At 54.2% G+C, this 13,736-nt stretch overlaps 1 protein-coding gene across 3 annotated transcripts in view; it reads left to right on the forward strand.

Moving 5' to 3' along the window:
• Positions 1-13,736, forward strand: part of PHACTR3 (phosphatase and actin regulator 3) — a 237,562-nt gene that overhangs the window by 78,452 nt on the left and 145,374 nt on the right. The window contains exon 1 of one of the 3 annotated variants that reach the window (XM_060285056.1): positions 4,070-4,181. The exons of the other annotated variants lie outside the window; for them this stretch is intronic. The gene's annotated coding sequence lies outside the window, so the exon portion shown is untranslated. Of the gene's footprint in view, positions 1-4,069; positions 4,182-13,736 lie in introns of those variants that run through there. 3 annotated transcript variants of the gene reach the window in all.

The raw sequence follows: 13,736 nt of genomic DNA on the forward strand, positions 1-13,736 counted from the left end.
TCCATTTTGTTCACTGCTCTGTTTCCACGGCCTAAAGCCATGCTTGGAGGTGTTCTCGATTTGCAAAACTGGAAGAACGGATGGCCAAGTGCTGGCCGCCCACTTTGGGCAAGACCCACCCCGTCCAGTGTGTCAAAGCCCCCGCCCCCTGCATGGAGAGCTCACACCTGGTCCACCTTCACATACCTGTGTCCCCAGCCTGGCCTCTCGGTAACAGCCGTGGGCATAAAGTGTGTGTCCTTCATTCTAAAATGTGGTCCATCAGACCCCAGCTAGAAACGCTTCCAGAAATTCCGCCGCGAGGAAGCCTAGATGCCTGCGGCTGTGACCACAGCTCTCACGAGTGACCGCATTCTGGGGCGGGGTCAGGCAGACGTCACTGGCTGCCGTTGCCAGGGCAGTGCCCACGGTGTAGTGTCTGTGCTGCGTGGACAAAGAGAAGGGATGTTGTTTAAGGGGCCAGCAATGCTCCTCTTATTGTGCATTTTCCAGGGAAAATAAGTCTCGGACCCCCAGTTAGAGGCAAAAGCCGTACAACCCACGTCCAGATGTCCCTGTGTTCTTCTTCCTTCCAGAGCAGCGGTTCTCCACTGGGGGTGGTTTTGGCGATGTCTGCAGACATTTTGGTTGACACAACTGGGAGGAAGTTCTATTGGCCTCTAGAGGGTAGAGACCAGCGACGCTGCTAAACATCCCGCGGCGCATGGGGCACCCCCATGGCAGAGCATGGCTGGGCCGCAGCGTCTGCAGCGCCGGGGCTGAGAAGCCCTGTGCTAGGGCCACAACACCTGGTGCTCCCCCAGCCCTGCTTCATCGCTGCGGGCCTCGGCCCACCGCCTCTCTGAGCCTCAGTTTCCCGTCTCTAGTTCGGGGATGATAGGAAGGCCCATCCCTTGTGGACACGTGGGGCTGGAAAGGAGATAACCTGTGTGCAGGTCCCAGGCGTCCCGGGAAGGCAGTAGTCATATAGCGCTCGGCTGCGAGCTAACTGTGACCTCAGGCTTGTCACGTGCCCGCTCTGAGCCTCAGTTTCCCCTCCTGGACATCAGGGAGAGTGATATCGCACCCTTCTGGGATGTGAGATTAAACAGGACTCTGCCCGTGCTCGGCACACGGCACGTGAGGATACCCGTGAGCGTTGCCGTCTGCCTCTCAGCCCCTGCTCCTGGCTTCCCCTGGCACAGCTGTGCCTTAGGTGCAGCTCCCCGCCTCTCCCCCTGCCCTCACAGCCGCATTCCTCATCCACGAGGTGGGTAAACCCACCCCGACCCACACTCTCCAGGAGGATTCGGGAAGTCCGCTGAGTCTGACCTTTGGTGGATGGACAGCTCACAGGGGAGCGGGGAGACAGTGGATGGGCTTCCAGGGGAGAGATGGGCGTGGCTTAGTCTAGGCTGGTGTTGATGGGGGTGGCGAGGAGGGGACGGAATTGAGAGAGATCCTGAGGGCAGAGCCCAGCGGAGTTGCCAGTGGATGGTGTGGTCTGTCCCAGAGAACTGTGAGGTGTCCGGGGACGGGAGCGCACCTCGTTTCACTGGTTTCTCCCCAGCGTCTGGGTCGATATGGTTTGTGGATTTAAATAAGCTGGGAGCTTTCGGGGCCTCCTTCTGGGATAATCCTGACTCATCTGTCATCTTCTCATGGTTTATATGCCATTGTGGCAGGAGTGTCCTGAGACTGGGGTGGGGTCTCCCTCCCACCTGAGCCTCTTTGGGTCTCAATTTCCCCATCTGTACCATGGGGATGAAATCCCTCCCTCCATGGCCTCTTGTGAGGATTCAGTAAGACCTGGTATTGGAAGACCCGGCAGTGATGGGGTCCCTGGAGCACAGATGGGAGGAACGTGATGATGAATCGTCCTCGTGAGAGCTGGTCCCGGGGCGCTGCGTGCCTCCTGGGAGCCTGGCACCAGGCTCAGCGGCGTTTCTGCTGTTAACCCCGTCTGGCTCAGTGACTTGGCCTGGGTCACTGCTCACAGCCGGGTTCTGGGGCTCCGCGTGTGGCAGGTGCACAGCTGGGTCGGGAGCTCCCGGGAGCAGGCCTTGTACCTGACCTTGCTTGGTGCTCCCTTGGGACTGCCCTGAGCTGGACAGTGATTCGTGGACCCTGGATGTCGGCACCTCGGAGCTGCGGAGGGCCGCCCCCAGGCCCGGGTCAGACAGGAGTGGCTTCTGTGCCACCTCCTAACGTGTGGCCTTGGGAGCTCATTTTACCTCTTGCAGCCTCAGTCTCCCTGCCAGACAGAAGTGCCCGCCCTCAGGACGCTCACGAGTGAGGGTGAGACCAGGCCTGGCAAAGGGGGCCCGGCGCTCCCCCCGCCTGGCAGCCCCGCGCTGCCTGCGGAGCTGCTTTGCACGCGAGTCGAGGGAGAGTGAACCGTTTATGTTTCCGTCCTCTGCCTTCAGCCGAGATTCCAGTCCTCAGTCTTCCTGACCCTGAAAAGGGGCAGAAATTGGCTGCCCACTTCAGCTGTAAGCGCATCGGGCTGGCCCCTCCCCGGCGGGATGGCAGAGAGGTCCCATTAGCAGGGCAAGGCCTCTTTTCTGAAAGGCAGAAGCAGCCTATCCGTGGCTGCTGGAATTAGAGGTTTCCAGAGAGACCCCAAACGCGGCTAACTCCCAAAAAATGTTCCGCGTTTGTGTGCTCGCTCCAGGGCTGTGTGAGGGGGGCCTGACTCTCCTCTGAGCCCTGCCCTTGGGATTGCCTCCCCCCCAACCCGCCCCCCCCCCCAGCTCTTCGTTGGAGCCTTTATACTGTGTGATAAGCACTTTGCTTACCTCACACCAGCCCTGGGGAGGGGGATCCACGCTGTACACTTGGGGAAACGGAGGTACACAGTGGGGCGTGAAGCCCTGGCTGCAATGTGGTGGACACAGAACTCAGGCCCGGGTCAGCCTTGCTCCAGAGCCCAGCCCCCAACACCTGGGTTTTTCCTCCATCAGCAGGAAGGATCTGGGCCCCTCTGGGTGTGCAGTGAAGCAGACTCAATAGCAAGACCTTCACTAATCAGCTCCTGGCCCTGGCCTAAACCCCTGACAGCCTTATTACCCCCTTTGCAGGTGAGAACACTGAGGCCCAGAGGAGTTGTTGCTTTCCCAAGTTGACACCGTCATGAGGTGGTGACAGCAGGATTCAGACCCAAGCTGCCTTTCTCTAGATTAGAAATCCCAGCCAGGGACAGTTCTTCCCCCTCCAGGGGACATCACAATGTCTGGAGACACTTGGGTCGTCAGAATTGGGGCTGGGGGCTTCTGGCATCTCACGGGGAGAGGTCGGGGTGCTGCTGGACGTCCTACGATGCACGCTACGGGCCCCCGATGCCAACAGTGCTGAGGCTGAGAAACCCCGCTCTGGGCCCCTCCTCGCTGGGCGGTCATCCCTAAGCCAGCCATAGAGGTATAGATGCAGTAGGTGCTGGGCCTTCAGCTGAGCCTCCCCTTCCGTCTGCTGCCCATCCGGGCCTGGAGTAGAAGGTGCAGTGAGGGTCCCTGCCGTCAGCACCTTCTGACCGAGGTTGGAGGTCAGAGTCCCATTCTCCTGCCGTGGTCCCTCCCAGCTTGGCTCTGGGCAGCCTCCCTGACCTAAGCCTGTAGCAGCCATCTCGTGACGGTGCAGGGCCAAGGTGCCCTCTCCCCAAGGTCAGCGTGGCAGCAGTGGGGGTAGAGGAGAGCACCCCTCTGATCGATGGGCCCCGCCTTAGGCCAGGAGAAGTTGCTGGCGCAGTGGGTTTTGAATGTGGGACTTAGGGCTTTGGTTCTGGTGACTTCTGCCAGACTGCGGCCAGCTGCTGGCCTGGGCAGTGTCCTGCCAGCGCTGGGGAGCAAATCGTGGGCACTCAGCAGAGCAGGGGGGGCTTGGTCCATGAGCTGATGGCTCAGGCCCTGGGCCGCTCTCCGCACCCCATCCCCACCTGCACTCCTGTAATGTCTGCATGTAGAAATGTTTACAGATAATAATGGTGTTCGGCCCCAAAAGGCAGACAGGAGCGTCCTGACAATTGCAGTGCGGCTCCGGGTTGGAGCTTTTCTCAGGGAGCTGAGCTAGTCCGGAGCGCTGCAGGGCTGTTTGCCAATCACTGCCTCCGAGGGAGGTTTGGAGAGACAGGATCCAGGCGCCTGCAGGGAGACAGAGTTCCCTGGGAGAATGAGGACCTTAATTCAGAACGATTCTTTGACCAGAAGGTAAGTGGGATTCCCCCAGACGCCTCCGAAGGAGGGAGGGGTGTAGGCGTCTTCTGTAGGGGAGGCCTCTTAGGAAGGCACAGACTTTGCAAAAGTGAACAGAACCAGGGCCAGCGGAGGGGGAAAGACTGCCCCGCCCCGCCATGAATCAGATGGCCAGGTTGGGAGTCTGGGCTGAGAGATGGGTGTGCCCTTCTCCCCACAGATGGGTCGATTTTATGTGTCTGGTGGGTCAGGCCAGGATTAGCCAGCAGTCCTGCCCTTCAGCCACAGAGACCAGAAAAAGAGTCTTTTGTTTCCACAGGAATGCTATTTTAACCTATTACTTCTGGGCTAAAAATAAAAATCCCACCTGGATGCCTTTTCATCTCCAGCTTGTAAGCTGATTCCCAGGGAATAATAGGTGGTCGTCGATGTGCATTTTGACTGCATGGGGTCCTATTCTGAAGCCAGGTTTTGTCAAAATTCAAAGTAGGGGAGGTTTCCAACAGTGGAGGTTTAAACCTTCATTTAGCATCAGGGAAAAAAATGGCACAGTCAGGAGGCGTTGCACTCTGGGAATCTCCACCACAGAGTCCCTGCTTGGGAGGCGGGGCGTGGGGAGGAGCGTACGTTGTGCTTTTCTGTGAGTTTGCATTTAGCATAGTTTTTGGATTTGGGGTTCTGAAGAATGGTTTGCCGGTGAGGTTGGATATCTGAAGTTGGGGCCAAAGAGGGAAATGGGGAAACTAATTCTGAGTGGTAATATGGGTCGTGGGAAGTTCTTGAAAGCAAAATTGGTTCCCGACTGTGCCCTGCTGTCTTTCTAAGCTGCAAGTTTTTGGCCCCAGAGGGAAATGGTGATCTGTATCCTAATTTCTTCAGGAGACGGCAGTTGTCTGAACGCCAAATCCCCTCCCCTGAAATGCTTGCTTTTTTTCTTAGCGGGGGGTGGGGGGGGTGGGGGGTGGGGGGGTGGGGGGGTGGGGAGCAAAGATGGTAAGTTAGCAGTTCTTTTGTGGGATGTCCTTGGCATGTTACGCTGTGAGGATGAATTACAGATTTATGCAAATTCATAATGATGGTAACCACTTACAAAAATCTAAGCGTAACAGATCATTAAAAAACACCATGCTTGAAGTTCATTCAGAAATCATCAAGGGTATATTGTTTGATTAAGGAGAGAAGGGAACACTTGTCCTAGAGCCATCATGTCAGCTGTCACCTAGGTGTGACTCTCTGAGAAGCAAATATTCCCAGTAAGACACGCTGCAAATTTGCTGCTGTTTAGTTTAATCTCACAACTTTTACCAGGCGAGCTGAAAGAAGAAGCCCTTATGAAAGCGCAGTTGCCTTACCATAAAGGACCTTCCCTCCAGAGCCACACCCATGGGTGGCTTGGCAGTTTGTAGTTCTCTGCCCACATGGAGTAGATATAGACTTTCTTTTCCCTGTATTATTATTATTATTATTTTGGCATTAACTCTTTGGTTACCAGGCAATTGAGCCCTGAGTCAGTATGATTGGCAGCCTGTGACTTATGCGATTGTTAATTACATTGTTGTTACATAAGGCAATAGCTTTACTTGTGGGGTGACTGACTGCTGTACCTTGCAAGTGCAGAACGTTCTATTTTTAGACTGTAAAGTATCATCCTGGGAGCAACCTGCTCACTCCTGCCTCCCCTGGGGCCCTTCGCTTTGTACCCGTGGAGCTGTGGGCATGAGGGCACATGGTATATGGACAGAGCAGCCAGCTTCTTGTGTCCAGGGCCCGCTGGGACCTAAGGAGTGGCCAGAGGCTGTTTTTCTTTCTGGTCCTGGAGTTGATGAACCAGAGCCCTTTCTGCTCAGCCTTGTGGTGCTATTTTTAGCTCCCTTTCTTCATTGCTTCTTGACACAATTTGACATGTCACAGCAGAATCCCATCTACTTGCAGAGCTTACTGTGTTCTGCAATCTGTTTTTTGTGGGACAGAAATACTCTTTGCCTGAGCGTATTGTATTGTCGTTACTTAGGCGGGAGGTTAAGATAATACCCATTAACTTCAAAAGATACATGCAAAATAAAATCTAACGGTTTATTTTATTTCTGTGCTAATTTCCCGGCTGGCTGGCTGGCTGGCTGGCTGGCTGGCTGGCTGGCGTGAGCACCTGGATGGGAGGGAGGGAGTATTCTTCCAGCTGTTGGCTCAGAGGGCAGAGAGCAGTGGTCCAGAGTTTGAGAACCTGCATCAGAATCCCCCGGGGAGGGGGGCAGGGCTTGTCACAGGAGCCATTGCAGCCCCACCTGCAGAGTTTCTGATTCTGCAGGTCTGGGATGGGTGTGAGAATTTGCATTTCTAGTGTATTCCCGGGTGATGCCCCTGGTCCGGACCACTCTTAGAATCACAGTGAAGGTCAGTAAATAATTAGAGTGGGGAGAAAAGGCCTAATTCTAGAGCCAATTTAGAAAGTGTTCAGATAGCAGAGCAGGAGGTTTCTATTGGTTTGTATCCTGTCCACATGGTTGAAGGTGAACTTGATAGGAAAAGAAATGTTTACAGAAAAACTTTATTTCACAAAAAGGCTGAGTATTAGATGATCCAGGGACTTAGTTGGTTGGATGTGACATTACTTCAGGGGGATAAGGCTGAACTGTGGAGAGGTGAAGTGTCACAATTTTAGACCACTTACTTTGAGATGGTTCAACAGTGCCCACGGTCTGTAAGAGACGTATGTGTGAGTAAATATATGAACACATAGAACAAAATATTAACAATTGCTGAACCTGGGGGTGTTCATTATCTAGTCTTAACACTTTTCTGCACGTTCAAAAATCATATTAGCACGTTAGGAACCGTAATAGGGCTGAGGGCTCATCTTGTCTTTTTTGTGTGTGCCTCATGATGGGTGTTTAGAGCTAAGTTGCTCTGGGTGTGTCGGGCACGTGCGTGGACACACACACAGCCCCGTCGCTGTTACAGTTAGTCCCTGGGACACGATCATGCCCCTGGTTCATGTCTCTTTCGGGCTGTCTTACTGGCACTGGTGTAAAGTTCCTTCCTGGAACTCGGCTTCTTCCCTGACATAAGCCCCCTACTGCAGTTGCGCCCCTGTGTTGTTAACAGAAGAATTCCATACGCTTAGGACCTGTGACACTGCGGGGAGAAGCTCCTAGAACCTGACTGGGGACAAAGAGGTGGGTGGAATTAGTACCAGCTGGAGAGCTCTTCTCCCGGAACAAAAGGGTGGCCCGGAGTCCAGGCTCAGGGCTCTCGCGTCGAGGGGGAAACACGGTGCAGGGGTGTGTGGGGTCAGGCGCCCACCGTGGGCCCCGCGAGTCGCTGCCATCAGGCCCTAGGACTGTCTCCTTTCCTTCCTTCCTCCCGTTCCCATCTCTCCGTTTTCTTTCCTTCTTTTTCCCGCACGGCTTCTGATCCAAGTAAGTAGCACAATAGGAATCCAGAATTATTAAATTTCACCCTGGGAAATAAAGCACCTCACCTGTGTCTTCCCAGCAGCTCCCCCCACCCCACCACGGGTGAGCACACAGCGCGTGCTGGCTCTTTGCCCATCTCCCTCATCCTCACTAGGGCCTGGAAGGCAGGTCCTACCGTTGCTGCCGTTTGACAGATGGGCAAACTGAGGTTTAGAAGTGTAAGGAAGTTGCCCCTCATCCCAATCTTGAGCCCATTGACCCCCAAGCCCACATTCTTCCCCACTAATGTGGTGGGGAGAGCAGGGCAGGGTGGGGAGTCCTCTGGTCCCTTCTGGGCTCTGCTGCCCACCCTCAGGCCTGGCTACTCACTCCCTCGAGGGAGGGTAACCAAGTGCTCAGCCTTGGGGCTTGGAGATAGACTGGCCGGGTCTGCGTCTCCCGGCGAGTAATTCGTGTGAGCTTCCAAACAGGGGGTACTTGATACGGGGACCGTAGGCCCACACTGATGAGAATATTTACTGTCTGGCCTGTTGCAGACAAAGTTTGCTGACTTGTGATTTTTCCCATGAGGTAGCTGTCTGGGTGGAGATCAGACACACACACCACACAGAGGAAATGCAGCAAGATCTTAACGATGGTGGAGTCTCGGTGGTATATACATAATTGTTCAGTTTACTATTTTTTCTACTTTTCTGTATGTTAAAAAAATGGTAAGACATTTTGATAACCGTAATAGTGCTGACCCCCAGGTCTCTAGAGGAATGCCACAGGGCTCTATCCTAAGTCCTGCAGCATCAGTATTTGCCTTAACACCTTGGCAGGTTAACAACTGGGTAGACGATGGAATTGATAAAAGCATTAACAGTGTGACCGACGTACTCAGGAGTCCAAGAGGCAAACATATATCTCAGCAGACCCCTTGGGAGGCTGAGACGACAACAAGTTTCATGTTGCTAAACTTCAAGCCCCCAGGTTAGATTCACAAAGCTCACTGCCCAGGCCCCACCGGGAGTAGCCGTGGGTGGGAATCTAGCCTCTTCATTGAACTAAACCGATGTCTACTGCCCCAGAGTGTGGGCACTGTTCTGGCTGTCGGGATATCGGTGAGCAGAGCAGGCACGTTAGCTGGTCCCTGGGGGCCTGCATCTGATGGGAGAGGGGCGGCAATAGCCAGTACCCATCACCCCGCACGCTGGTCATAAATGTGGTGGGAAATTGGCAGGGGAAGGGAGGGCAGGGGGACGGGAGCCTACATGTGGTGGGCGGGAGACAGCTGAGTGTTTGAATCAGGGTGGGCATCACTGAGGAGGTGACATTGGAGCCAGAACTGGAGGGCAGTGAGGAAATGAACCATTGGATATCGGGGGCAGGGGGGCGGGAACCATCAGGGCAAAGGCCCCCTGTGGGAGCCCCCGGGGGTCCAGGAGCTGTAGGAGAGAGCCGGCAAGGTCGTAGGAGGGGGCTGCCAGGACTTTGGGTTTTGTGCCCAGTGTGCCAGGAGCCATCGGAAGGTTTGAAACCCAGAGACTTGAGATCGGATGTAGGATTTCGGGGACCCCCAGGCCACTGTGTGAGGGCAGGCAAGGGCCAGGGAGTCAGGCCAGTCCCGAGGTCACTGCTGCGATCCAGGTGGAGATGGCAGTGACTGACCACGGCAGGGCAGGGGTGGGCGCAGGTAGAAGGTGGAGCCAGTGGGATCGGCCGAGGGAGTGACAGGACGGGAGGGCTGAGGGTGACCCTCAGCTTCTGTCCTGAGAATCAGGAGGACGGAATTCCCTTCCTGGCCTTGGAGGGGACGGCCGTGGGTAGAGCAGGTTATGGGGGAGAGAAGTTCATTTGGGCCACGTTGAGCTTGAGGTGTCAGTAGGACATCCACTGCTGTGGACACAGCAGGTGGCACCTGGTGGCCTGAGCCTGGCGTCCAGTAAAGGGCTGGGCAGCAGCTCTGCATCTTGACGGCTCTGCATCGCGGATGTGGCGGATAGACATACAGCACGTTCTCTGATGAGCCCTCTCCCAACTCGCCTGTCTGCCACCTTTAGGGTACTTGGCCGAATATTTTCTTTTAATTTTTTTTTTTTTGTTTTTTTTGTTTTTGTGGTACGCGGGCCTCTCACTGCTGCGGCCTCTCCCGTTGCGGAGCACAGGCTCCGGACGCGCAGGCTCAGCGGCCACGGCTCACGGGCCCAGCCGCTCCGCGGCATGTGGGATCTTCCCGGACCGGGGCACGAACCCGTGCCCCCTGCATCGGCAGGCGGACTCTCAACCACTGCGCCACCAGGAAAGCCCTCTTTTAATTTTTATTAAAAGGAAGTCTATTTATTTTTACCTAAAACTCGTTTTAAAAGGGAATCTTTTGCTGTGACTTCAAGTGGGAAACCCCTTGCTTTTAATAAAAGGTAGCCATAAAAGTAAAACAATGACTATAAAATAACATTTAGTTCAAACTAGACATGACCTCGCACCAAGATCTCTGACCCAGAAGACCCTCTGTACTTGTTAAAACACCAATATCTGCAAGGGTAGGGGGGCATCAGAATCATCTTAGCCCCGAACTAAGACTCTCCCCTACTGTCCTCTGGAAGAGTAGAGGGGAATTGAAAAGGGACTAACCTCTGTTACTTTGCACTGGGTCCATGAGCCCCCGAAAATCACCTTATCACCCTCGTATCTGTGCCTGGATCTTTCTGAGCGAGCAGCTGATAGGTGGAGAATGTATACAGTAGTGGAGCTTAGGGTCTAGCTTGACCCTCTGCTCAAGGTTGAGTTCCCTTTGAGATGCTGTGTTTTCTGGAGGACTTTGGCAAACTGGAATTTGCAAGAACACTGAGAGGGACTGTGGCTGTTTATTCTAGAACAGACTGAAGGGATAGCAACCCTGGAAAGAAAGGGGGGGATTTGTCCCTCCTGGTTCCAGAGGGTGGCACTGGGACCTACAGGGAGGCTACAGCAGACAGCTTTCAATTCCCTCTGAGCACACGCTTCCGCGCTGAGAATTCTCATTGGAGCTTTTGTTTTTAAATTAAATCATCCGCTTCCTGACTCATCTCTTTCCTCTGGGGTGTTGCTTTTTCCTGTTTCTGTGGTCTCTTTTTCACGTTGCAGCCTTTCCTCCAGTGCCATGGTTGACCTTTTCTGAAGCAGCAGAGAGCAGCAGAGCGCACAGGGGCCGGGCGCCTGCGTCACAGATTGTGCCTCAGGCTGTCCTGGTCTGGAGCTGGCCTTTGTGCTGAGGGCTCTTGCAGATGCTTCTCATTGCGCGTGGTCTGGGGGCAGGCACGGGGGCCCAGTATTCTGTGCCTGGAGATGGGAGCTGTCTGTGTTATCTGTGGTCCTCCCTTTGGCTGATGGTGAGAAAGGAGTTCACCGTCATGGGAAGTACGTAAGCAGAATCCGCGGATGGAAGGGCTTCTGGACCTCTGAGGTCCTTCCTGTTGTGCGTTTGTATAGTTTTGCCTCTGCGACCTCTCCTTCAGGACTCCTTCCCTCGGTGGGGAGCGTCTGGAGCGTAGTGTCTGCTGACCTGCTGTCACATCACGCCCAGCCCCAGTCGGGCTCTGGAATGTTGACTGGGTGGGTGGGTGGAAGTATCTGCCGCTGAAGCCAGCTGCCCGACGCAAGGCCACCGAACCCAGCTTGGCCCCCATGTCCAGCCTCCACGCCTCAGCTGGAACGTCCTCATCGCTCCCCCCAGCTCTCCAGGTCCTGCCTGTGCAGCCAGGACCCCTGTTGTATGAAGTCTTGACCCGCCACCTCCACCTCAGTCCCCTTTGTGGCCCCCCTGCTACCGTCCTGCGGCCACCCACTCTCATTTGGCTTCTCGTGGTCTCCCTGCTCCACCCTCACCTCTGGGAGAGCCCGGGAGGCTCTCAAAGTGCAGATAGATCTTGTCCCAGCCCTGCTTCCCATTGCCCTTGGATAAAACCCATCCCCCCAACCATGGCCTCTGAGACATGCCTCCCTCGGTCACCGCATCCTCCATCCCTGGGAGTGGCGGCTGTGTGGTCATGGTCGGGAGTTTGGAGTTGGAGCCTCGGACCACCTGGGTTTGGATCTGGCTCCCTGCTTGCTTGCTTTGTGGCTTCCTTTCTTATTTTCCTCCTCTGTAAACAGGTGATGCTGAAAGTACCCACCTCATAGGTTGTTCTGAGGATAGACAAGTCAAGGGTGAAAGGCTGAGCACACCTCCAGGCTCACGGTTGGTGCCACCTAAGTGTTTTCTTTTGTTGTTTCTCTCCTTGCTACGCACAGCTTTCTAGCCCCTTTCACCTTTCTTTTTTTTTTTAAACATCTTTCTTGGAGCATAATTGCTTTACAATGGTGTGTTAGTTTCTGCTGTACAACAAAGTGAATCAGCTCTGTGCATGCGAATATCCCCGTATCCCCTCCCTCTTGCGTCTCCCTCCCACCCTCCCTATCCCACCCCTCCAGGTGGTCACAAAGCACCGAGCTGAAGATGTGACACGTATATACAATGGAATATTACTCAGCCATAAAAAGAAACGAAATGGAGTTATTTGTAGTGAGGTGGATGGACCTAGAGTCTGTCATACAGAGTGAAGTAAGTCAGAAAGAGAAAAACAGATACTGTATGCTAACACGTATATATGGACTCTAAAAAAAAAATGGTTCTGAAGAACCTAGGGACAGGACAGGAATAAAGATGCAGACGTAGAGAATGGACTTGAGGACACGGGGAGGGGGAGGGGTAAGCTGGGATGAAGTGAGAGAGTGACATGGACATATACACACTCCCCGTTCGCCTTTTTTTCACATTCCTTGAATTTGTCAGATGATTTCCCATGGCTGCTCGTCCTGTCCCTTCACTAAGGACACTGTCCCCTGTCTTGTCACTGTCCCTGTTATTTTGGGGGTCTCGGGTTAAATGTCACCTCCCCTCTAACCATCCCATTTAAGGTAGGTGCCCCCACCCACGTTCCATGGGGTGCTTTTGTCTGCTGATGAGTTGCGTTTGCGCCAACCAGAATGTGCCCGTCACAGGGCTGTGGGCCTTGCCTGTAGTTTCCTCCGCTGCTTGGAGGGAGGCCGCCAATGACTGTCCGTCTGTTACCAAACCACACTCAGGTCCTCTTGCCCACGTGCAGTACAGCCAGTCCGCTGACGCTGGGTTGTGGTGGAGGAAAGCACAGCGTTTATCGCAGGCACCAAGCAAGGAGCTGTGGGCAGCTGGTGCTCAGGAAGCCCGAACTCCCCAGTGGGTTTCAGCAAAGCATGTTTACAGGCCAGGTGAAGGAGGGGGTCCCAGGGCGTGTGATCAGCTCGTGCACAATTCTCTGACTGGTTGATGGTGAGGTTACAGGGCGGTGTCACAGGGGTTAACAGAATCCTCTGGTGCAGGAGGTCTGGGGGCCGTGTGCTCAGTATCATCAGGTCGTTAATTTCTTCCATTCGGTGGTGGTTTTAGCACCTGATAAACAGCTCAGGAAACGTGCATCAGATACTTTTATGTGGGTGCTTCAGAGAGGAGCTAAAGCAGAGGATATGGGGGCGGGATCTGTCCCGAGAAGGCTCCACAGCGTCCCTCGGGGTTATGTGTCGGCTGAATGAATGAAGGAAGGAACACACGGACTGTTGAACCACGGTGCGAGGGGCTGTATCATTCACACGGCGTGAGGTGTGGGCCGCACCCTATGCCTAACTTCTCCTCTGTGTTTCCCCTCTGAATGCATAAGGTGCCGGCCTCAAGGGCAGGAATGCCAGCTCGTGCCTTGCAAGGTGTCAGGTTCGTAGGTGCAGCGCCATGCTATGAATGAGACTGAAAGGGGATGAGCAGAGGGGGTCAGGGTCGTGGTTCTGGAGGTCACGTGATCCTGACCCCTACTACTCATGAGCCCAGTGACCTCGGCCAACTTTATTTTATCCCTCAGTGCCGCAGTCTCCTTATCTGTAAAATGAGAGTGATAATAGTACCTGTCTTAAGGGTTGTTGGGAAGATTAAATGAGTTAGTTCTATTTCAAGGTCTGGACCAGTGTCAGTGTCTGGCACATGGTAATTGCTGTGTAAATGGGGCTGATTTGATGATGATGATCGATGATGATGATAATGTTTTGTAATAGATTTAAAATGTGGAGTAGCAGAGAATTAAAGAAAAGGCTAGCGAACTAAAGAGAGGAAAGCCAGGATCCAGGAAACGTT

The sequence above is a fragment of the Globicephala melas genome, chromosome 15 (genome assembly GCF_963455315.2).
Source record: "Globicephala melas chromosome 15, mGloMel1.2, whole genome shotgun sequence".
In the NCBI taxonomy this organism is placed as follows: Eukaryota; Metazoa; Chordata; class Mammalia; order Artiodactyla; family Delphinidae; genus Globicephala; species Globicephala melas.